The sequence below is a fragment of the Rhamphochromis sp. 'chilingali' genome, assembly GCF_963969265.1.
Source record: "Rhamphochromis sp. 'chilingali' genome assembly, chromosome: 9".
Lineage (NCBI taxonomy): Eukaryota > Metazoa > Chordata > Actinopteri > Cichliformes > Cichlidae > Rhamphochromis > Rhamphochromis sp. 'chilingali'.
Genome location: NC_137936.1, coordinates 14300433 through 14324119, shown reverse-complemented (window position 1 = coordinate 14324119; position 23687 = coordinate 14300433). Strand labels below are relative to the sequence as shown.

The 23687-nt window shown below is 42.1% G+C and overlaps 1 protein-coding gene across 1 annotated transcript in view; it reads left to right on the top strand.

The window, feature by feature from the left end:
* dlgap4b (discs, large homolog-associated protein 4b) overlaps positions 1 to 23687 on the top strand; it is a 177580-nt gene that overhangs the window by 109485 nt on the left and 44408 nt on the right. The window contains exon 6 of the mRNA XM_080891212.1: positions 9876 to 9954. The gene's annotated coding sequence lies outside the window, so the exon portion shown is untranslated. The remainder of the gene's footprint in view (positions 1 to 9875; positions 9955 to 23687) is intronic.

Below are 23687 nucleotides of genomic sequence, written 5' to 3'. Positions count from 1 at the left end.
TGACACTTAGAACTGGAATTTCATAGTGTAGAACTGATGACTAAGAATAGTTTTTTGCACTTTTCAAAGACATATTGACAAAATTTTTCACATTAATTATCATGTATGTATAAAGTTGCAATAAAGTAGATATAAAAAACAAGGTGGTCATCATGGTGACAAGAGATTGAAGAATATTACATTTCATGCGTAATTGCGCATAATATTATGCTTCTTAACCTGCCTTGGCAAATTTTCTTAAGTATGCATTTGTTAGGTATTTTCCTGGCACTGATCAAATGTGCATCCAGGCTCGAAATTGCATTTGGTTTGCATTTAAACTTGCTCAGACGATACATTATTGCAGATTTTCTTTCTTTAGGCACGCATGCAAACATATTCACAATAAAATATTCAAAAAGATCCAAAACCGCAACTTAACTAATGTTCCACCAATATGGCATCTGTACCAGTCAGGTTCTAACATTGATAAGTGGTGTGAACGCTTTTAGTTATTCTTATTCTTATTATTAGCAGTAGTGTTAGTATTAATGTTATTGTTTCTGTTTTGCAATTTTAGCATCCAACCACATCAATGTTACCTGTATCAGCTCAACTCTATAGCCTCGATCTCTGAGTCATTTCAAGGCCCGACACTTTAATATATCAGTGTCCTCAAGGTTTTGTCTTTACAATTTTCGCAGTTATTTTTAGGCATAATTTATAAACTCGTTCAGGTTTTGATTAAATATAAATAAGCATGTTGTAACTCATGTGTCTGTGCACTTTTTCTGTAATAAAAGGATTAAACTTCATCAGATGAGTGCCTAAAGAGAGCTATGATTGTATTAATGTAAAACAGCTGTGATTACATTTCCCTCAACAGATATTTGCTGTTTTAGTTCAGGTATATAGAAATATAATTTCTAACAACCAGGGTTGTTATACAGGCCTTGACCCGAATCGTAATTAAATACCGGCTGGAAATTGCCAGTGCACAAATGAATCAAATTATATTCATTGAGCCACTCAAAGTACACCAAACATATGATGGTTTATTTAACACTAGCATATGTCTGGTGTTAAATACCAGTAACTGTCGTTTAGTGCGATTTCATGTCCTCACGATTTAAACATCATCACAGATTCTTTTTTAAATTTGGCTCAAACGTTTGCTTGAGTAAACTGACTGTCAGTGAAAGTTCCAAATTTACACTGACCTCATAAAATTTAATAGAAAGTATTAGCATTAGTGCATATGTGGACAGATGTGGATATTAACTGCAACTGTATTAAGACAAATATGGGATGAACTGAAGCATTTGAAGTGAGTTGCATCTGGATTCAAAGTTAGAATGTGGTGTGTCCTACCTCTATGAGCTGCTGCTTCTGCTTTTGGTTTTATGCAGATGGGGAAAAAAGTGGATTCAGAATGTGCTGGGTAACTGGAAATTTCAGCTGTATTGCAACAGATCAACAAGAAGTTATATTTCAAAAAGAGTGGTAACACAGCAATAACCTTTCTTGTTCTTTAGCGGTCTCTCTGGGTTGCAAAGGAAACTTTGTAGAACTTCCACTTCAGACTACAATGAGAGTCAAGAGCACTTAAAGAGGTCTTTACAGGCCAGCGTTTATATGTAGTTCAATAGTATAGCGTAGTGTGTTTATGTGCCCCTGAATGTACTAAAACATGTATACCAAAGCTTCACTGAAACACACAGCAGAAATACCTGATAACAAACTGTTTTAAGTATAATCCATGTTTTAGCTGTCATGAGACGTGGTGACATTCCTCGGAGGCTTATATTGATGTGATAGCCTCTCACAGTTGCTGCAGTTTTGTCGACTTCACATCCATGATGCAAATATCCGGTTCCACCACATCCCAAAGGTGCTCTGTTGGATTGAGATCGGGTGATTGTGGCAGCCATTTGATTACAATAAACTCTCATGTGCAAGAAACCAGTTTGCACTCGGTTTGGTCTTCTGCTGTTGTAGCCCATCTGTTTAAAGGTTTGATGTGTTGATGTGTTCAGAAATCCTCTTTTGCATACCTTGGTTATAACAAGGGGGCATTTGAGTTACTATCGCCCTCCTGGCCTCCTCTGACCTCTGGCATCAAAAGGCAACCAGGGTATTTTCTGTTTTTCACACCATTCTCTGCAAACCTCAGAGACACTTGCTGATCTACTGGGATTTTCCTGCATAGTTCCTGAAATACTCAGACCAGCCCATCTTACAACAACAACCATGCCACATTCAAGTCACTCAAATCACCTTTTTCTCTGAACACTCCCCCATTTCAACATCGGCAGGTCATCTTGAAGATGTCTTCACACCTAAATATATTAAGTTGTTGGCAAGCGACTGACTGAGATGTTTGTTTGATTAGATGTTTGCTTGAAGGAATAGTTGAACAACTGTACCTAAAAAGTGGTGAGTTTGTGTATTTACCTGCAAAATCAGAAACATTGATCTTAATTTAGCCCAGCTTAACCCTTTAAAGCCGGTCAGAGCGGGCTCGCTCTGTTTTGCGTAACTATTGCTAAATCCCGGTAGCTCTGCAACCACATAAGCTAGCGCAATAATTTTTTTTGCATATGAAACCGGAGGAGTTGTACTTACATCTTATGCCATCAGCTTGTCCTAGGTCACGGTTTCCTTCCACATATAGCTTTGCAAAAACTGCATAAAAAGCACTTGCAGCAACAAAAACATAATATTCCAGAAACACGCTTTGCCGATCTGATCAGCTGTTCGTAACACTTCCTACGTCCATCAGCGCGAACTATCGCATGTCCACCATGACCTGCCCGAAACCGGAAGTGACACCATTTTGCGGAAATGTAGTTTTTTACCATCAGGGTCTTGCGAACCTGTACTGGCGTTTTTAAAGGTTATGTTTGACTTTATGACTTTCTGTGTCGTTTCTGGGATGCTTAGGACTCATATTGCACTGCTGGAAATAGTTTATTTTGATGCATATGCTGTTTTTTTGCAAATTTGCACTATAATATTTATTTTTGTTTTTTCTGCAGTATATAAAAATTGGTGTATTTCAAAAATAAAACTATGAAGACACTTGAAATAAATATCCTGTGGTGGGAAACTATTTTGTGCAACTTTTTTGTATTTACAGTTTTGAGGGATAAGCCTCTTAAATTTCTCTAACTACAAATATATGCTAAAAAAACAAAAATGATTTTCAATTTTTTGTAGTTTATTGCACTTTTTTGCAATTTATGTAATTACTATGCACTTAATGCATACATATTATTCAAATGTGGGCTATAATAGTTGTATTGATGTATATCAACTTGAAATGCTCCAATAAATGGCACTACAGCATGTATAAATATGATATAAGCCCTGGCGGACTTGGTTCTATGGTAGGTCTTAAAGGGTTAATAATCACAAATTCCTCTGCATACGTTCAGTTCAATGCATTCCACCCACTGGAGAGATTTCCCAAAGCAGATATTTATAATGCATTCCATAAATGAAGAACCTAATCAGCAGATCCCTCCAGTCTGACGCCTCAATCGGTTTTCTAATCTCATTTCTAATTTATCTCACTCTGGCCCGCAACAAACCTGGTGCTGTGAAGTGCATTTTGACATTAATCCTTCAAATTTGCAGTGGGCAGTGAAGCAAGGCAAGAGTGGTTTGGCATGAATCCCATTCACAATTCAATGCATAAAACTCCATAAAGTTCATTTGTCTTCCATTCAAGGTCATCTGTGCTCTGTGAATGGTTTTAAAGTTGTGTAGATGTGTCTGTTCTCTCAGTGAGTTGAAGAAATCCTTAAGGTGCATGTGACTGCACATGGGAAACATGAAGAAGAATCAGCTTTACCATAAACATTAGCTGTAGGTACATTTTTTACTCTGTGTCAAAATAACTGCGATCCATACTGGTGATTGTTCTTGTAAGGGGCCGGGTTTGGTTATGTTCTTGTTCTTGCCATTTAGATTCTTTTGAATAACACTTTACAGCCAATACGAGATGACCTTTAACACTGTTAAGAGGTGTGTGTGTGTGTGTGTGTGTGTGTGTGTGTGTGTGTGTGTGTGTGTGTGTGTGTGTGTGTGTGTGTGTGTGTGTGTGTGTGTTTGCATCTTTGCAATTTTTCTTGACATTTTATCAGAAAAGGTCACAGCACTTTTGAGTTTTGTGTTTGTTGATTCTGTCCCGAAAATCAAAGCTAACCTGTGTGTGTGTGTGTGTGTGTGTGTGTTTTTCTCCTACATATTTCACAATGATTGTGGATGTTCAAGGCCCAATGCTGTGTCTATAGCCGTTTCTGAGTTGTGGTTTAGGAACATGGCATTTTCTATAAGGGTCCACCTCTGAATGTGGCTGAAGCCTGCTGTATCATGTCACTGATGCCAACAACAGGGACACTCCCATGCTGTCAAGCAACTTTAAACTCATCCATTAGTTTGATAATCTGCTCAGAAATAACTTTGATTTTTTTTCTTGCCATTTTGACAGTGCTTTAATAGGTTCTACTATTTTTCTGATACTTAGGGGTATGACAAGATGTTGAGGTTGTCAGGGGTCACCACTAACATTGTTTTGCCCATAGAAATATGTAACACTTTGAGGTTACAGGAAGGAAACCAGCTCAGTTAGTTCACGGTTCCGTGCATTCAAATGTCTGAAAGAATTACAGTTTACGTGTGCAAAAAGGCATCGTGGCTGAGAAAACATAACTCTTTTGATCAACAGAGTTATAATATTAGACCGCCTCAATTCTGAATATTAAAGTCACTGGTCAATGTTTTAATTTAAAATAACTACTGTTCCCTCACAGGACTGTTGTCGCACTGATAGAAATGCAGATGTGGCATGCATTTCTCTCTAAAACTTACCCACATAGTATAAGTTGCCAGAAATTTATTACTACTGCTGTCAGCTTTAATTTCGTTAAAATGACGTTAACGCCATAACCGCATTAACGCCGCAAATCTCCGTTATCGAGTTGACGCGGATCGCCCCGTGCATGGGGCTGGACGGCGCTAACGCGTTAACGGGCTAACCGCACTAATGCATTGACGTCGTGCAGCCCCACGCACGGCTTGTCAACTCGCTAACGGAGATTTGCGGCGTTAATGCGGTTATGGCGTTTTCATGAGATTAACCCTGGATCCGGGTGACCAGATTTAAAATTGCTCAAACAGGATATTTTGAATTTTAATTACCCTCATCTATTTTAAACATAACCTACTCTCATCAGTTCTTGTCACGGTCCGGGGCAGCGGCCGTGTGAAGAGTGGAAAGGAGGACTCAAATGCAGCACTTACTCAGATGTGAAGGCGATTTATTGACAATATCAAACATAAAGTGGAGATGGCAAAACAGAACTAAGGATGAACTAAACTGGGTGAAACTACACAAAGGAGTGGCAAACCTGAACATGAAGGGAGAACAGCAGGGAGAGCACGCAGGGGATTTCACAGGGTATGAACACAGACGACGCGACGAGGAGCAGAGGAAATCACACACTATAAGTACACAAAGAGACACTGGGAAATCACACACAGGTGGGGGAAACAGCTGGACCTGATTAACCTGACGAGACAGGGGAACACTAACACCAGGGACCAACAGAGGGAGCACAAACCCAGAACCCAGTGTCTAAAATCCCAAACACAAACCATCCCAAAACAGCCATGAATAATAATGAAAGTAATAACAATAAAGAACATAAACATAAAGTCACTGAGTCATGGTCGCAGGACCATGACAGTACCCCCCCCTCAAGGGCTGGCCCCCGACAGCCACAGAAACACACCACCAGATCCGGGCGGGCGGCAGGGGGCCCAGGACGGAGGGACCGGGCCAAGACCAAAGACGGAGGCCCCAGAGTCCCAAACAAATGTTCACAAAAAAAAAAACTCACAGGGGAGCAGAGTCCAAAACACAGTTCAGGTGGCCGGCCAGGGGCCCGATAACACAGGAGGCCAGGATGGGACAGTTCAGGAGGCCGGCCACGAAGAAGGCCGTGGAGGCGCACAAAAGGTTCAGGAGGCCGGCCGTGCGGAAGGCAACGGCGGCCGCTCAGGCAATGGCGGTCCGGGGGCCGGCCGTGCGGAAGGCAACGGCGGCCGCTCAGGTGACGGCGCCCGGCCAGTAGCCTAGCCAGCGGTCCAGAAAACGGCCGTTTAGCTCCAGACCCAAACGAGGCTGGGCCAGGCGAGGCTGAGGGCACGGAAGCCGGGACCGCAGCAGGCGGAGATGATGATGCAGACACGGAGGCTGGACCAGACGATGATGCAGACACGGAGGCTGGACCAGACGAGGATGCAGACACGGAGGCTGGACCAGACGATGATGCAGACACGGAGGCTGGACCAGACGAGGATGCAGACACGGAGGCTGGACCAGGCGAGGCTGATGAGGACGCTGAAGCTGAGGCTGGACCAGGCGAAGCTGAAGAGGACGCTGAAGCGGAGGCTGGACCAGGCGCTGCGGGTGAAGATGAGGATGCTGTGGCCGAGGATGCGGGCACGAAGGCTGGACCAGACGAGGATGCGGGCACAAAGGCTGGACCAGACGAGGATGAAGCCGGACCAGGCAGGGACGAAGCCGGACCAGGACCGGGCGAGACTGAAGCTGGACCAGACGAAGATGCAGACACGAAGGCTGGACCAGACGAGGCTGAAGCCGGACCGGGCGAGGATGAAGCTGTAGCTGAAGCTGGGCCGGGCGAAGCTGTAGCTGAAGCTGGGCCAGGTGAGGATGAAGCTGGACCAGAATCAGGCGAGGATGAAGCTGAGGATGAAGCCGGACCAGGCGTGGATGAAGCCGGGCCAGGCGTGGATGAAGCCGGGCCAGGCGTGGATGAGGCCGGGCCAGGCGTGGATGAGGCCGGGCCAGGCGAGGATGAAGCCGGGCCAGGCGAGGATGAAGCTGCAGCTGGACCAGGCGAGGATGAAGCCGGGCCAGGTGAGGATGCGTCCTCAGGCTGAGGTGTGGCCGTAGCAGGCGGTAGCACTGCCGGTGGTGGTACTGCAGGAGGCGGCGCTGCAGTCACAGGTGGAGAAGCAGCCACAGGTGGAGAAGCAGCCACAGGTGGAGAAGCAGGAGGCTGGACAGGCTCCTCGGGCCCCCCAGCAGGCGAAACAGGAGGCTGGACGGGCTCCTCGGGCCCCCCAGCAGGCGAAACAGGAGGCTGGACGGCTGGACGGGCTCCTCGGGCCCCCCAGCAGGCGAAACAGGAGGCTGGACAGGCTCCTCGGGCCCCCCAGCGAAAACAGCCGCAGAACCAGTGGGCACCGGGGCCCCCGGCACACATGAAACAAAACCAGTAGGCACGTGGGCCTCTGGCACATATGAAACAAAACCAGTAGGCACGTGGGCCTCCGGCACACATGAAACAAAACCAGTAGGCACGCGGGCCTCCGGCACACATAAGGAGGGCTGCAGCTGCGCAGAGCACTGACCCTGCTCAGGCAGTGACAGCCCGGTGCAGTTCACAGCTGGCATCTTGGCCTCCAGGGGTCCAGAGTAAGCTGAGGGCAGAAACCCAGCCTCTGGGGAAGCCCCGGAGTGAGCAATAGTCTCTAATGTAGCCAGCTTTTGAGGAACAGATCCGTAGTGAAACAGTTTGTCTCCCTGCTCAGAAACAGCGGTGGAAAAACAGTGTGAAAATTGTGGCTTAAGGGAGGCTAATGGTTGAGCTACAGACTGGGAAGCTTGTGGCTGGACACAGAACTGAGCCGGAGAATGGCAATAAAGTCCTGGCTCAGAAGGAGCGGCAGAGACACAGTCTGTCAGTTTTGCAGCGGGTTTGTACACGCCCACTTGGGAAGGATCCGTTACCACGAAGGTAGGTAAGCGATCCATACAGTCTCCCATCCCGCTCTGAATAGCCCCAGAAAACAAAGTCCCGGAAACTGGGGAAAGCAATGCATCCCGCTGACTCACCGCATCGGGCTGCTCGAAAGTGAATGCAGACGGGGGGTGTAGTCCAAGGTCCAAAAGGAGAAACTCCCGCTCCCACGGACATAACGAGTCTAGAAGCCATGGGAGACCGGTCACCAGACGCTGTAGCCGCCTCTCTATAGCGCGCTGGGACTCCCCGCCCGGGTTTTCCAGCCACAGGTCAATAAGCACCTGTGTGGCATCGATTAGATTCTCCCGTAGCTCCTTGGACGGGTTAAGCGCTGCTGGGTCCATGTTGTGGTCGCGTCGTACTGTCACGGTCCGGGGCAGCGGCCGTGTGAAGAGTGGAAAGGAGGACTCAAATGCAGCACTTACTCAGATGTGAAGGCGATTTATTGACAATATCAAACATAAAGTGGAGATGGCAAAACAGAACTAAGGATGAACTAAACTGGGTGAAACTACACAAAGGAGTGGCAAACCTGAACATGAAGGGAGAACAGCAGGGAGAGCACGCAGGGGATTTCACAGGGTATGAACACAGACGACGCGACGAGGAGCAGAGGAAAACACACACTATAAGTACACAAAGAGACACTGGGAAATCACACACAGGTGGGGGAAACAGCTGGACCTGATTAACCTGACGAGACAGGGGAACACTAACACCAGGGACCAACAGAGGGAGCACAAACCCAGAACCCAGTGTCTAAAATCCCAAACACAAACCATCCCAAAACAGCCATGAATAATAATGAAAGTAATAACAATAAAGAACATAAACATAAAGTCACTGAGTCATGGTCGCAGGACCATGACAGTTCTGACTGACAGCTCATTTATATATATTTATGTCTAAACTTTGCTGTTGTCTTTAAACCTGCACGAAAGATCTTATGGGCGGGTTCTGTATCTTCGTTTGCATTGTATGTTTGTGTTGTTTGTGTGGCATCCACACTCTTTGTTTGCTTCCCACATGAATGCGTAAAAACATCAAAGAGAATATTTTCGAAAGTTGTCATACTTCAGGATGAAGCCTTGGCATGACACATTCTGCACACTGAATACTAACACCAAGGTTGTGCCCTTCTACCAACTGTATATTTTAGTCCTTGTGGCATTGATGAACAAAGCCTTCTTTTCACTGAAGTCCTGAGGAGAAGCTCAATCCATAATGCAAAATAAGAGTTCTGGGATGCCGTTTGATGCCTGACCTTCGAGGGTGGTTCTCCCAGGATTTTTGATGGCACTTGTCAAAGTGTGGACCTTTTGTACTTTCCGGTGAGAAGCCTGAACTCCTTCTCTTCTTTTCCTAACTAAGGCAACATGAAATTAAAAAGAAAGCTGTCGACAGAGAGACTTTTTTTGTCCAAGCACTGATCATACTCCTCTGTGTGGAGTCTATTATATCACAGAGTCCACATAGGACAAAACAGTGAGTGGACGGACTGCTTTGAAAGGCCTGGGGTCAAAAAATTTGTGATCCCACGCTGTCATAGTTTCTGTAACACTGCAGGTGTTATAAAACCAACAGGAATATGAATGAGTGGGAGATTGCCATGATTGAAATGTCCTAAAGCAACTCTGTGCCTTTGTAATATCCTCCAAGGTGTGGGAGAGGCAAAAGAGAGCGAAAGTAGGACACTCGGGCGTAAAGCAGAGACAAAAAGGTGGAGCTGCTTGCTACTTTGCTGGCCTGAGCCTGCATACAAGTTGCCCTCAGGCACTGGTTCACAATCAGTATATTTTGTCCTGATTTGCAATGCTGCATGGCAAAGCCTTATCCTCAGCTCTGTGTGCTCCCCGTGGGTATAATGTGTGTGTGTGTGTGTGTGTGTGTGTGTGTGTGTGTGTGTGTGCGCGCGCACGTGTGTGTGTGTGTAGGTGTCTTTCGCAAAACAGCTTAGGTTTTCTTGTCACTTAACAAGGAAAGCATGACATGATTATATGAGCTCATAACAGACAGAAATGTTGAAACACTTTTTCTTTGTATATCTTCCAGAAGAGCTCCACCAACTCAGATCGAGGCTTCTGAGAAATGAGCTGCCAATGTAAGTCCCTTGGCTGACCTCAGCGCTTCGTTGGTAATGTTGCTTTTAAATTAATTAAACTGACTGAAAGTTATAATTGAGTACACAAACACTCGTGCATGCACAGAGTGATAACCTTGTACCCCAAACCTATCCCTCACTTCACCTCACTACCCATCAGGGACAGAGTTTGCCGCTGACATACACTAATTTATTAGCAGCTAATTGCTATCCCTTGCAGACATTCTGGTGGGACATCAAAGGATGACACTCCTCAGGAGAAACGATTGAAATTCAAATTTCAAACAATACCCTTTCCCTCTGTATGGTGCTACGGACTCGCCGCCTTTGGTTTTAGTTTGTCATCCCAAGTGCATGGAAGGCTTAAGGCTCTATCAATAATGGATGAGGATTTGAGACTTTACAGTGGGTTTTCCAGGAGATTCGGTGCTTCCATTTAAAGCCCTGCAAGACTGGCACTCTGTATACCTGGAAACTGCTGTTGTCGCTTTGAAGCAGTTCTTGAGGCAGTATAGTCGCTCAGTGCTGCTTACAGAAAAAGATAAGAAGCTGTAACTTTCAGAGAAGCACCGCAGCTGTACACATGGGATTTTAGGGTGAAGTCTATGCTGCGGTCTTTCATAGTGCATTCACTTCTAAAAGCATGCTGTAGCAAGCTGAGGCCCACACAACAAAAGCACTGCAAAAGCGTCCCATTTGTATCATATTATGACCCGGTGTGAAATGCAGCCTGTTTTCTGTTCTTAGCTGACAGGAGTGGCACCCAGTGTGGTCTTTTGTTTCAAGGTTTGACTCAAGACTAGATAACAAAGACACTGCAAAAGCATTGCGTTTGTGTCATATTGTCCTGTAAACATTGTAATGATTTATTTTGTGTGGACAGCTTGGGGCAGTTCAAAAATCTGTTGACTATCTGGTATTATTTAATGGCGATCATATAGTATGTTTCCCACTTATAAACTATGAGAATTAGCAGACACATCATTTGCATTTTGTTTACTAGGCAATTATAAAATCAGCTTTCAGCATTTACGCTTTGTTTCTTCGCTAACTCTGGAGGGAAAAGCTAAGTCATTAGTAGCTAAATGCTTTATATGCTAGTCAATGACTTTGTGTTAATGGTGGTAAATATTCAGCTTTTTGGGGGCACATTTACTGTAACCGCGGCTAGAAATTCAACTACTGAAGACCGTGAGTAATAAGCTTAGGCCCTAGAGACTGTTCGACGACCTCCTGTGTATTTCCTGAATGGTTGGCGAGGAGTTGTTGGAGGCTGCTGGCTGTCGCTGAGTGAAATGGGTAGCAGAGAGAATTCTACACCAAAAACTTCTTTGTGATTACTTTAGGGGCTAGCGGATTGCCAAGGTCTCCCTTTGTTTACATGAAAGATGTTGGCTTATGTGCAAACATTTGCTAATTAAACACCAAGCTATAATGAAACAGAGAGCACTCTCCTTCAAAATAAAAGCTGTGCCTTACACTGAAACCAACAAATTTCAAAAAGATCCACTTTTTACTTATTTGTCCTATACCCATCACAGTTTCACTACAATTTAGTGAGTAGCTGGCAAGTGTTTTGCAGACAAATCAGCATCTTCTATGGGCAACATCAGCAATCCAGTTACCCATCAAAGTCTATCAGGGAATACACATTTTTCCTAGCAACCGGTATTTACCAGTATGTCTCTAACTGATCTCTAGCCCTATGTGGTTGGGGCTTTAGCCGTGTACCTGCCAGCAGCCACTCACAGCTAATCTGGGAACACAAATCTTTCCCTACCAAGCCAGGGTGGCTAGCATTAGCATCAATCATTAAAACAGACAGTTGTGTCTGTTTTAATAGGTAACTGCTTATGGACCCTACAGAGATGGCTTTCAACCCATGCAAACATTCCCATGCAGAGCTTCAGAAAGCCAACACCGCCTAGCTCAACTCTGTGTGGGTCAGATGTCGATTGATTGACAAGTGGGCTGAAACAGGAAAGAGAGTGACAGTAATAGAAGAACAAACAATAACAAAAATCAGTGATTATAAAAATAAAAAAAGCACAGACAGTAGCTACAGTGGACATTTTTCATTGTTTTTAACACTTGGTTTCACTTCAGCTCTTTGTATTTTGTAACTTTGCTCCTCTGTGGAGTTGGCTGGAGGATCAGCACCACATCCTTTCGATACTTCCTCTTTCTGGCAACAGGTGTTCCCTGCTGTCTGCTGATGCAGTGCCAACAGAGAACTATGTTGAACCCATAAAACACTCTGTAGAACTGAAGCCCTCAAAGGTGGATAATAATATTTTCTCACTAGGATTGCAAGTCAGCAGCCTCTCATGTGTCCGTGCCAGGATGTTGTAAACCAGCAAGGTGGAAAAGTGAGTTACATTTTAGACGTCTCATAAAAACAGCACAGTTGGGCATTCATTCATTCATTTATTAGGGTCACATTCATTGCCAACATGTTAGTTGATGTAAAACTGCAGAGAAGGTTAGCCACACTCACCAAACATTGTGTAAATTCAATATTATGTGTGTTGCACAGTGTTTGAAATATTGATGGCGTTTAAAATTAGATGATTTTAATTAGATTCAAACTGTATTTTTGACCTTGTCCATTACATCCTGATTGTTTCTTGCGTGCTTTCCTCTTCTTACATAAGTCAGTTTATTTGGGTTTTTGCCACATTTAATCAACTAAGAAATTCATCCTAAGGAACATTTCTCATTATTCTAGAAATGTCTATAATTTGAAGGGTTTTTCTCATTCTTATTTTTGGTTAAATAAATTAAATTATCTGCCTATTTAAGCTTGTTGATTCTCTGGGAAACAGCTTGCCCTATTTTTCTACCAGTTTATTTCCTTATATATATATATATATATATATATATATATATAGTGGGTAAGTATAGAGACAAAAATGACCACAGATATCAACTTTTAGTACAAATCTGGCATAACTGTGTAATGTAATAATGTTAAACCGTGAAAATAGAGAAACCGCAGTTGTAATATTTAGCATTGTGTCTGCAATGTCACATTTTAATGGAAGTTTTACACTGTGTCCATATTTAAATGAAGGATTAGGACACAGCATATATCCAAAAGCTGACTAGCTCTTATATACTCAGTGTATATACCCCTAAAAACATACACAAAGACGATGCAGTCTTTATGTTTTCTTATATCACGTCACACATACACACAGAGAAATGCATTAGTATGCAGATATGGCCCTTGACATTTATACTCACAGGCAAATGAACAGACACTTCTTCAGGCCAACACATCGGCACACATGTTCACACATACAGCCACTTTCCTGCAGAAACAGTGGTCCTGCCAGCTGTGTTGCTGTGGTAAGGAGATAACAGGAAACTCCAATCACAGGTCTTCTCTCAATCCATTCCATAACACCCCTGATGGGAGTCTCCCTGGGGTTGAGGATGAGAGGGTATAGCAGACATCACACTAACAATAGGCCATGCTAGAGGTGTTGAAATTGGATCCAAAGTTTGCATTCGACACAGGCTTTTGTATCGTACATGTGTACCAAAAGTGCACTGATAAAAAATTAACCACACAAATCTTTTTTTCAATTCAAGCAGCATTTGACAAGAAATAATATGAACAATGACGGCTTTGTGAAGAAAGGAGGAAAAGGGGTGCAACTGCAGTACTGAAACATTGTGATCAAAACTGAGCACGCTCTGAGAAGGTAGGGTTGAGAGCGGGGCTGCAGTGCACAGTCATGATTGATGCATTACTCTGCCCTAGTTGTCTGCACACAAGAACAGGAAGACTGTGGCAATTTTACCCAATCCCAGTGTAAAACTTCTTTTGTCTCTTCACTTTCCCACTCCTGTTTTGTCTCTCTATGCACTTGCAATATGAAGAGCTCATCCTTTGCTATTAAAAAGCCTCTTATGTGTGCAGACAGTAAGAAGCAAGCGTGGAAATCATTTTTAGCATTAAAGGGCTCTTACTGTCCTACACATAGGATATAAACTATCTCTTCCAGAGAATGCAGATTATTTCATCCCATTTCCTGCTGCCTTTTAATATGCTGCACACAATCACATCGTAACTGTGACATGCACCATTCCGTTTTTCTATCCTTTGTTGCTAGATACCTAAAAAGCAAAAATGAAATGCTGTTTCATCCCCAGAGATGAGATGTACAGTACTTCTGCCTCTGAAATCTGTTTATTTTCAGAAGAGTCACTTGAGACAAAACATTTGCTAAATGTATATGGTCTAATATATCAGGATGAATATGCTCAGAAATGCGCATCCCTTCTTGTCAAGGTCAATATCTTCTCTGACTCAGAAATCCTATTAGCGGAGATCCACATTACCTGCTTTAGTGCAGTTTAATAGGGTAATGAGTCTCAGTGGTGATATTCAAACACAGAGGGAAGGAAACCTCACGGGAAATTGTTGATTAAGAAGACTTATAAAGTACTAAAATGCCTTAATTTGTAAATCACACCCTAAAAACGACTCAAAAGAGTAATAGAACTTTTTCAGCCTTTGTGGATTGTAGATACAAAGACACAGCACTGAACTTGGATTACTTTGTTTTTGTGAGTTTCAAAATTATGGAAATACTTGCCGTATTTTTCAGACTATAAGGCGCACCGAATTATAAGGCACATTACGTGAAATAAAACAGTCAGATAAGCCAAACTTTATTCAACTCATTTTTCTTGCTTCCTCCACTTCCGTACCATGCATTCATTAACCCTTTAAAGCCGGTCGGAGCGGGCACGCTTCGTTTTGCGCAACTATTGCTAAATCCCGGTAGCACTGCAACCACGTAAGCTAGTGCAATAATTTTTTTGCATATGAAACCGGAGGAGTTGTACTTACATCTTATGCCATCAGCTTGTCCTAGGTCACGGTTTCCTTCCACATATAGCTTTGCAAAAACTGCATAAAAAGCACTTGCAGCAACAAAAACACAATATTCCAGAAACACGCTTTGCCGATCCGATCAGCTGTTTGTAGCACTTCCTACGTCCATAAGCACGAACTATCGCATGTCCGCCATGTCCTGCCCGAAACCTCATTTTGCGGAAATGTATTTTTTTTTTTTACCATCAGGGCCTTATGAGCCTATACTGGTGTTTTTAAAAGTTATGTTTGACTTTATGACTTTCTGTGTCGTTTCTGGGATGCTTAGGACTCATATTGCACTGCTGGAAATAGTTTGTTTTGATGCATATGCTGTTTTTTTGCAAATTTGCATTATAATATTTATTTTCGTTTTTCTTGCAGTATATAAAAATTGGTGTATTTCAAAAATAAAACTATAAATGGTAAATGGCCTGTATTTATATAGCGCTTTTTTACTAGTCCCTAAGGACCCCAAAGCGCTTTACATATCCAGTCATCCACCCATTCACACACACATTGGTGATGGTAAGCTACATTGTAGCCACAGCCGCCCTGGGGCGCACTGACAGAGGCGAGGCTGCCGGACACTGGCGCCACCGGGCCCTCTGACCACCACCAGTAGGCAACGGGTGAAGTGTCTTGCCCAAGGACACAACGACCGAGACTGTCCAAGCCGGGGCTCGAACTGGCAACCTTCTGATTACAAGGCGAACTCCCAACTCTTGAGCCACGATCGCCCTATGAAGACACTTAAAATAAATTTCCTGTGGTGGGAAACTATTTTGTGCAACTTTTTTGTATTTACAGTTTTGAGGGATAAGCCTCTTAAATTTCTCTAACTAGAAATATATGTTAAAAAAACAAAAACGATTTTTAATTCTTTTGTAGTTTATTGCACTTTTTTGCAATTTATGTAATTACTATGCACTTAATGCAGACATATTATTAAAATTTGGGCTATAATAGTTGTATTGATGTATATCAACTTGAAATGCTCCCAAAAATGGCACTACAACATGAAAAAATATAATATAAGCTCTGGAGAACTTGGTTCTATGGTAGGTCTTAAAGGGTTAATGTTGAATTGCTATTGCAGTATATTAATGACTAACCTCGTATTCTGGAAGGAACTCAGTTGTTCTCCTGACTGAAGTTTGGTCCGTTTACAGCATCCTGCCATGCGATTACATTTTTTTCTCTAACCATCGGGAACCTTCACATTAACTTTTATCGAGTGGAAAAACGTTAGCGTTCATCCTCCAGCTTTATGTTATGTTAATATAGCTGTGTCGCTAGCGATCACATAGCACATCATTAAATAACAGCTAGCCCAACTTCAGTAACTCTATAAACATCAGTACCGTTTAGTTTTCTGTCTTCATTTATGTTGGAAGTGACAGCAGAGCTGTACATTTGAATTTTTTCAGAAATCTCTCCCTTCGCGGTCTACGTGGTCCGGGTCCTCAGAAGGTCGGGTAGGCCGGAAGTAAACGGCTGTGAAATTGGACGGTCTAGCCTTCAGATTAGCGTCACCGCTATCTCGGTGGAGTTTAATAAACTCAGCCGTCTGCTCCTTGCTATCTAAAATATGACAGGACACTGGCGTAAATTCTCGACTGTCTCATACTTCTGTTTAATCAGTTTCTGTTTGATGTTTAGTCAGCTGTGTAAAAACCAAGGAGGAACCCACCCAGGGGATTAATAAAGTTTTATTTTATCTAATCTAATCTTATAACTTTAATCTCAGCCAAACCGATTTACTCACGAACAAACAAAACACTGAAAAAAGCCCAACAATAACATTTTTAGGTTGTCTAAGTGACTTATATATTACGTTTAACCAGAGCAGCGAAACTCCGCGGTGATCTGAAAATGATGTGCCGGGAGTTGTGCTGTTCTCGGCCGCATCAGTAACACTCGAGCTCCCGGCTAGCTATCGAGCTGGTGGGTAGCAGACGTCTCCGAAAACGTCGAAGCACTTTTGCAAATATGCGATAACTTGATAAACCGAGCAGATATTTGATGTTTACACAGCTACTACTGAAAATATGTTAAAAGTTTATTTTGTGACCCAGAAAGATTAGTATGAGTAATTTTAAAACTTAGTAGCGGCCGCCATTGTTGGAAACTGGAGTTTGGCGCTATGAATTCTGGGATATGGTAGGCCACGAAGGACACACCCGACCCATCCTTCAAATTCGGGGAAAAGGAGTACGCATTTTTCGGCTGCATTCGGAGGAGTCTACGAATTTGGACAGCCTTCGGCACGTCGCTGTGACGTAATCGGTCTACAAATGGGACCTCAGGAGGATGCAGCCCATGAATTTGGACACGACCAATAACTGTTGTTGGCATCCCAATACATCAGATCAAAAGGGCGAATGCGACTGTAATGATTATGCTTAGCACCAGTGTGATAAGATTTTTTTTCCGACCAGAACTTGGAGGGTTTACAAACACTGACTTGGACTCAAACTGAACAGAAACTGTCAAACAGCAAAAAACAAGAATAAACTGAATAGTAATTAATGCAAAAGATCATGAAATGTCATAAGACGGGAGAAAATGATGAAGGTTTGACATTTTAATGTGTCAAGCTTTTAAGGTCAATTTTAGAATTTTCTGGAAAAAAACAAACTTGTCTTGCTTGCATTATTAAACAGTATAACTCAGGGGTAGAAAGAGGCATTTTGATCATAGGTCACTGTATCAAGCTATGGTTTGGTATAGGTCAACTAGATGATAGCCTAGGGCAGGGGTCGGCAACCTGTGGCTCCGGAGCCGCATGCGGCTCTTTAGTCCTTTTAGTGCGGCTCCGCGTGGTTTGGGAAAAAAAAATTTTTTTTTAAGTAATTAGCTGAAGTGTATTTTATTTATGTTAGTTCTTTTTTAACTTGTAGTTCTAAATTGGAAGATATTTGTGATATTGAAATATAAATATAAAATTATATTCTATTAGTTTTTCATCGCTCAAAATAAGCGTCACACTTGCGGAAGCCGGTGTACCCGCCGAAACGCCGTGCATTTATCGAGACTTTCAACCCCAGGTAAGCCAATAATGGATCTTCGGATCCATGTTATGTCAGCAGCTGTTCTCCGCCGTGAACTATGTTAAAAACAAACACCGCTCACGCCTCACAGATGACAACTTACAGTCCTGTGTAAAGATGAAACTGACTTCGCACAGCCCCGATTTGCAGATGCTGTGCGCAGAGGTTCAGGAGCAGAAGTCCCATTGTAAAGATATCACAGCAGACTCGACGATGTTTCCATGAACACGCTTTTCAGCATCTCTTTATTGACCACTTTTCACACACGGTTGCTGTACGTATACAGTCGGTGTTAAAGCTCACAGCCCGACACATACCAACACAACAGCATAGATGGCACAGACATTAAGGCGGCGAGGCGTGATTGCTGGTGCCGCTCAGGTGCGTCCGCCTCCCCTGCAGCGGCGCTGCAAACCACGCCCCGCCACATACATTAACCAGGTAAAATACATATTTAGGCAGAATTTTGTAAATATCTATTTTTCATTTTTCAGCAGCATAGTGCTTTTTTTCCAATTGTTTTTTAAAAGTCAGGTCCAGGCTCCAAAAGTCCAAAGGCAATATAAGGGTGGCGGCTCACAACAGTTTTTGTTTGCTACATGGATCATTTTAGTTCCGAGTCTTTCCTTTTGTTATGTTTCTTTAAGAGTTCAAAATGTGTTAATTACATAAATAAAATGTAATTTTCTCTGTAGCACTTCATGGATTTAAGCAACACACCTTAGTTGTTCACACAAAGCATAAAGGTAAATATATATATATACAGTGTTATCTTCATTTTAGATGTCAAAAAGTATTTGCGGCTCCCAGTGTTTTCTTTTGCGTTGAAATCGCGTCGGTGCTAAAGGTTGCTGACCCCTGGCCTAGTGTGTCAACAATTGGATGTGTGCATGGGGGGGGCGTGGGGGGATATTTGCTGCTACTTGTGCTACCCTACATCTGACATATAGTGCAAAATGTATATTATCAGAAACACTGTTATTAGGGCTGAACGATATATCGCATTTGCGATAATATCGCGACATGATCAAGTGCAATTTTCTAACCGCAAAGGCTGCGATTATACTCTGGACATGTCCAAATTCATGGGCTGCATCCTCCTGAGGCCGCATTTGTAGACCGATTACGTCACAGCGACGCGCCGAAGGCTGTCCAAATTACTACCATATCCCAGAATTCATAGCGCGGCCCAGCCAAACTCTAGTTTCCAACAATGGCGGCCGCTACTAAGTTTTAAAATTACTCATACTAATCTTTCTGGGTCACAAAATAAACTTTTAACATATTTTCAGGCGAGAAAGTAGTTGTGTAAACATCAAATATCTGCTCGGTTTATCAAGATATCCCATATTTGCAAAAGTGCTTCGACGTTTTCAGAGGCGTCTGCTACCCACCAGCTCGACAGCTAGCCGGGAGCTCGAGTGTTACTGATGCGGCCGAGAACGGCACAACTCCCGGCACATCATTTTCAGATCACCGCGGAGTTTCGCTGCTCGGGTTAAACGTAATATATAAGTCACTTAGACAACCTAAAAATGTTATTGTTGGGCTTTTTTCAGTGTTTTGTTTGTTCGTGAGTAAATCGGTTTGGCTGAGATTAAAGTTATTAGATTAGATAAAATAAAACTTTATTAATCCCCCGGGTGGGTTCCTCCTTGGTTTTCACACAGCTGACTAAACGTCAAACAGAAAACTTATTAAACAGAAATATGAGACAGTCGAGAATTTACACCAGTGTCTGGTTATATTTTAGATAGCAAGAAGCAGACGGCCGAGTTTATTAAACTCCACCGAGACAGCGGTGACGCTAATCAGAACCGTCCAATTTCACGCCTTTAAATTTTAAAGGCGTGTTTGTGTGTGTGTTTATACAATTGCTATTATGTTTGCACTTTATGTGTAATGTTACTGACTGCAGAGATCAGTAAGATGTGTGTATTTTTTATTTATTAGTTTTATTTATTTAATATTATTTTTTAATTGAATGACTGTCTAGTAGTTCACAGATGTCGAAAAACTGAGTGTGGTAAAGCCACTGATTTTTTTTATGTATATTTCTGCAATCTGCACATTGTACTGACTTTCATTTTAATGTTTACACCAGGGTTCCTTGTCAGCACTTTATGCTCAGATGTTTGTAAGCTAAAAATAAACTATTGTGTATGTTCAAATATACTGTTGTGATTGAAGAAGTTAAATAAAAATGTCAGTCATCAATTCATGCATCACCTCATGTCATCATAACAGAGGTCTGTCTTCCAGGAAAGAACAGTTTAAAATTAATGTAATATAGTATTGGCCATACTATATGATGTATTGCTTGTCTTTGTTTAATAATACAGAAGACAAAGACCTTAAAAAATAATCGCATATCGCATCGCAATCGCAATATTGGGGCAAAAAAATCGCAATTAGATTATTTTCCATAATCGTTCAGCCCTAACTGTTATATTATAATACTGAAAGGAGACTGCAGGAAGACATTCTGCAGATGCTGACTGCCAGTGTTGCCCACACTGCTGATTACTAAGCTGAGGATCATGTATGAGTAACAAGCTTCCTGTTGTTCCCTGCAAAAATGACTGTAATGTGATTCAGTTCAGTCAGGCCACCGATCAGTTCCTGCATCAGGACAGATGAGTCCCCCCTTTCCTTCTCCCCTAGAATTCCCGGCAGCAGCTTCATTGCCTCCATTAAATGAGAGCTCATCGAATTATGCCTCCTTTGCTTTTGCGAGTTTCAAAAATATAGAAAAGCTTGTGCTGCTACACAGTAAATTTACTGACTGTCCATTGAGGGAACCATGCTTCCAGATTGCTCGTTGCTCAGTGGACTGTGGCTTGATTCCTCATGAGCACAATTGGGATGTTAGCATTGTCACCGATGCATTTCTATCACATTGAATCTCGTGGCCTGACTGGGACCTTTCTGTGTGGAGTCTGAATGTTCTCCATGTTCCTGCTGATGTACTCTGGCTTCCTCCCACATTTCAAAAACATGATTTAAAGGCTAACAGGTGATTCCAAACTAGCCTTACATGTAAAGCTGAGTATGAATGTTTGCCTGTCTCTCTGTGTCAGCTCTGTGATGCTCGGGTAACTCATCCAGAGTATACCCTGCCAGTAGTGACAGAGCTCCTTGTTAAGTTTTAAGGATTTTAGTACGAGCACATGTGTTTTGAGCTTGAGTATCAGTGAGTCAGTAGGTTTAACGAATACAAAAAATAATAATCTTCTGAAATAAAAAATAATGTTACTGGTGTAAGGTAGATGTTTGTCATCTGATACTGATAGCTGTAATGATATAATGACCATGATTTACATACATCCAAAATGACAAACAAGTTATTGCCATGTGTTCAGTAGTCACGTGTCAGCAAAACCTCAATTATGGAGACCCACCAGAGTCTAATCTGGGATTGGCACAGCCTTAAAACAATCTGATCCTGTGTCAGTGTCCCTCAGGCTGTTTCCGCTGAGTTATATCTTATTACATCTTATTTAAATACCTTAGTTATTTACAATTATTTGTGTGCATCTGACACAATATATAACTTCATATATTACTTTTAACTCAAAATCAATGTATTTATACATATTTAGACAAGTAAGTTTAATTTAACTGGTTTGCAGTGGCAGTTCAAATGTAATTCAAACCCAATGTTTGGATCTAGACGTTTGGCACATTGATTCACTGTGTCTAATAGCTGTTGTGGCTTAAAGCAACTAAGTCACCTTCATTTCCTGGAAGTAAAAATATTCCTGAACCCTTTGTTCAGGAACACTTGCAGAAACTTGGGGCTGCTATGTTATGAATTTGTCAAGTCTAAACTACTAGCAAATAACTGCCAGCAATACTGAGAAAATATTCATGCTAATCTTTTAAGTTACTTTCATGACACAAGCCGTGCATTTATTTTTATGCTCTCTGCTTTATGCATATTTTAGCCTGTGGCTGAATTCACTCAGTATGCATTATATAGTACCATTTATTTACTTATTCCCCAATGTAATGCACCACATTTTCCAACTTTTAGAATGACCCTTTATGCAGCTGTCAGTGATGATGCAAAATGATGATGAATAGTGCCTGAAATGTCAGTGAGTCAACAAGAGTATTTTGCTTAAAATGGTTTTTGGACCCAACCATACCAAATGTTGCTAAAATACTATAGTCATTATTATTAGACATAGCTCTTAATAAATCTGTGTATATTTATATACCTCTTTACTCTGGCATACAGTCAGCTTGCCTTTTGTGAAAGCATGTTTTTTTAACCTTCATCCATGTGACTTTGGCAGCAGCAGCTATGTAAAGGCTGCATCTCATGTTTTCTAAATGTCAAGGCTCTGTTGAGATACAACATGTAGCATCTCTGCCTTTCCTGCTGACTTTTTGACATGACAGTGGCTCGTCCCAGTGCTACCGACGGGTTGATAACTTGACAGACTGCCATTAGGGTATTACTGTGATGTCGCATGGGGATTGTGAGTCATGAACACAGGGTTGACCCACTTCCTGATGATCCCACACCTCCTAACAGGAAGTGGCATTCACTTTTAAAGCAAAAAAACCCTGCACTGATGCTTCCTGTGTGTGGGGTCAAGGCTGTATGCGTATGTCAGACTGAAGCATGGCCGTTGTGTTTAACACCAAGGACGTTTTGAGTAGGTGAAGTTCGAAGCATATCCCGGTGGAATTTATAGCTGCGCTGTGGATGTTCATAACAGTCTGTGGTTGACAGCTCCGAGCTCATACACATGCAATGCAGCAGCTCACAGAGAGCACAGGATGTCACTAAGATGAAGCTACGCACTGAGGGCTTTAAGCTGTTTTTTAATCTTTCACATTTGACAAAGTTTACTCTTGATCACTCTGGAAATCCATCAAATAGGCAACAATGGGGCTTCCAGTGTAACCAGTGGACCAGCATCTCCTTTTCTCCCAATTGTTCATATATTTATAACAAGTTAGTAAAGGGGTAAGTCACTGTCAAAAGAAAAAGATGGCTGTCTCATATATTTTTGCAAACCATCTATTTTTTGCCCTTTACATCCTGTTTACTATCTACATACAGCCTGATTAAACCGAGTGGCTAAATACTGAGGACACCAGTAAGGATACCAGGGTGTTTTTGCCTTTGTAGTACATCCTGGTGTACAAAATGGTTCTCTTTGTGTGAGAACATGTACTTGAATGGTGTCTTTGCATTCAAGCATTTAATATACATTCATAAAAACATGCTAGTCTCTGTGTTTGAATGCACATCTCACTGTCTGTTTGCATTAGTCCTTCAGATTTGCCCTAAATCCAGAGATAGAGGCCACAGCTGCAGCCCACAACCCTCTTTGTGCTTCACTGTGCACAGCATATTCATCTCTATGTTAGTTACAAATATGAAAATATACAAAGTTTTAGTAAGCAATGTCCATTTCTTCTGCGAAGACTTGGTTTCAGATTACAAATATCACAAGGTTCAAAGAGAATATAAGTTCACAGTTGTTTTTGTGTGTTTTGACTTTTGTATTTTAGCTTATCTCTAAATGTTCTATCAAAGTTTCTTAAAAATAGTTTAATGACTGGCTGAAGTTGATCATGAACTTTATTAATATTACATTTTAATCCTACAACAATGGAGTTTGCATCCATTTGTCCTTTTTTTTTTTACAGTTACAGGTACACAGCAAATTCAAAAGTGTTAAATGTTTTGGTGTTAATAGTCTTCTTGCAAAAGTAGAGTTAATTTTACTCTAAGCAGAGTCACATTCTTTTAATGTAACTCTGAGGTGTAAAATGATAGTAGTTAAAATCGAGTGTTTCTATGT